This window comes from Syngnathus scovelli, chromosome 14 (assembly GCF_024217435.2).
Source record: "Syngnathus scovelli strain Florida chromosome 14, RoL_Ssco_1.2, whole genome shotgun sequence".
Taxonomy (NCBI): domain Eukaryota; kingdom Metazoa; phylum Chordata; class Actinopteri; order Syngnathiformes; family Syngnathidae; genus Syngnathus; species Syngnathus scovelli.
Genome location: NC_090860.1, coordinates 130,001 through 132,500, shown reverse-complemented (window position 1 = coordinate 132,500; position 2,500 = coordinate 130,001).

Below are 2,500 nucleotides of genomic sequence, written 5' to 3'. Positions count from 1 at the left end.
CTCGCCGGCCGCTGGAAGTCGAATGAGGCGCCGCGACCACCTCCGCGGTGCTTACAAACAGCCGATCCGCTCGGCGGGGGCTATTTTCGTCCACTTGGCTCGTGCGCACGGCCTCCCGGATGTGCCGGGCGGGTGCGCGAGCTCGCCGGCCGCTGGAAGTCGAATGAGGCGCCGCGCCCACCTCCGCGGTGCTTATAAACAGCCGATCCGCTCGGCGGGGGCTATTTTCGGCCACTTGGCTCGTGCGCACGGCCTCCCGGATGTGCCGGGCGGGTGCGCGAGCTCGCCGCCCGCCGGAAACCGAATGAGGCGCCGCGACCACCTCCGCGGTGCTTATAAACAGCCGATCCGATTGGCGGGGGCTAATTTCGGCCACTTGGCTCGTGCGCACGACCTCCCGGATGTGCCGGGCGGGTGCGAGAGCTCGCCGGCCGCTGGAAGTCGAATGAGGCGCCGCGACCACCTCCGCGGTGCTTATAAACAGCCGATCCGCTCGGCGGGGGCTATTTTCGGCCACTTGGCTCGTGCGCACGGCCTCCCGGATGTGCCGGGCGGGTGCGCGAGCTCGCCGGCCGCTGGAAGTCGAATGAGGCGCCGCGACCACCTCCGCGGTGCTTATAAACAGCCGATCCGCTCGGCGGAGGCTATTTTCGGCCACTTGGCTCGTGCGCACAGCCTCCCGGATGTGCCGGGCGGGTGCGCGAGCTCGCCGCCCGCCGGAAGTCGAATGAGGCGCCGCGACCACCTCCGCGGTGCTTATAAACAGCCGATCCGCTCGGCGGGGGCTATTTTCGGCCACTTGGCTCGTGCGCACGGCCTCCCGGATGTGCCGGGCGGGTGCGCGAGCTCGCCGGCCGCTGGAAGTCGAATGAGGCGCCGCGACCACCTCCGCGGTGCTTATAAACAGCCGATCCACTCGGCGGGGGCTATTTTCGGCCACTTGGCTCGTGCGCACGGCCTCCCGGATGTGCCGGGCGGGTGCGCGAGCTCGCCGGCCGCTGGAAGTCGAATGAGGCGCCGCGACCACCTCCGCGGTGCTTATAAACAGCCGATCCGCTCGGCGGGGGCTATTTTCGGCCACTTGGCTCGTGCGCACGGCCTCCCGGATGTGCCGGGCGGGTGCGCGAGCTCGCCGGCCGCTGGAAGTCGAATGAGGCGCCGCGACCACCTCCGCGGTGCTTATAAACAGCCGATCCGCTCGGCGGGGGCTATTTTCGGCCACTTGGCTCGTGCGCACGGCCTCCCGGATGTGCCGGGCGGGTGCGCAGGCTCGCCGGCCGCTGGAAGTCGAATGAGGCGCCGCGACCACCTCCGCGGTGCTTATAAACAGCCGATCCGCTCGGCGGGGGCTATTTTCGGCCACTTGGCTCGTGCGCACGGCCTCCCGGATGTGCCGGGCGGGTGCGCGAGCTCGCCGGCCGCTGGAAGTCGAATGAGGCGCCGCAACCACCCCCGCGTTGCTTATAAACAGCCGATCCGCTCGGCGGGGGCTATTTTCGGCCACTTGGCTCGTGCGCACGGCCTCCCGGATGTGCCAGGCGGGTGCGCGGGCTCGCCGGCCGCTGGAAGTCGAATGAGGCGCCGCGACCACCTCCGCGGTGCTTATAAACAGCCGATCCGCTCGGCGGGGGCTATTTTCGGCCACTTGGCTCGTGCGCACGGCCTCCCGGATGTGCCGGGCGGGTGCGCGAGCTCGCCGGCCGCTTGAAGTCGAATGAGGCGCCGCGACCACCTCCGCGGTGCTTATAAACAACCGATCCGCTCGGCGGGGGCTATTTTCGGCCACTTGGCTCGTGCGCACGGCCTCCCGGATGTGCCGGGCGGGTGCGCGAGCTCGCTGGCCGCTGGAAGTCGAATGAGGCGCCGCGACCACCTCCGCGGTGCTTATAAACAGCCGATCCGCTCGGCGGGGGCTATTTTCGGCCACTTGGCTCGTGCGCACGGCCTCCCGGATGTACCGGGCGGGTGCGCGAGCTCGCCGGCCGCTTGAAGTCGAATGAGGCGCCGCGACCACCTCCGCGGTGCTTATAAACAGCCGATCCGCTCGGCGGGGGCTATTTTCGGGCACTTGGCTCGTGCGCACGGCCTCCCGGATGTGCCGGGCGGGTGCGCGAGCTCGCCGGCCGCTGGAAGTCGAATGAGGCGCCGCGACCACCTCCGCGGTGAATATAAACAGCCGATCCGCTCGGCGGGGGCTATTTTCGGCCACTTGGCTCGTGCGCACGGCCTCCCGGATGTGCCGGGCGGGTGCGCGAGCTCGCCGGCCGCTGGAAGTCGAATGAGGCGCCGCGACCACCTCCGCGGTGCTTATAAACAGCCGATCCGCTCGGCGGGGGCTATTTTCGGCCACTTGGCTTGTGCGCACGGCCTCCCGGATGTGCCGGGCGGGTGCGCGGGCTCGCCGGCCGCTGGAAGTCGAATGAGGCGCCGCGACCACCTCCGCGGTGCTTATAAACAGCCGATCCGCTCGGCGGGGGCTATTTTCGGCCACTTGGCTCGT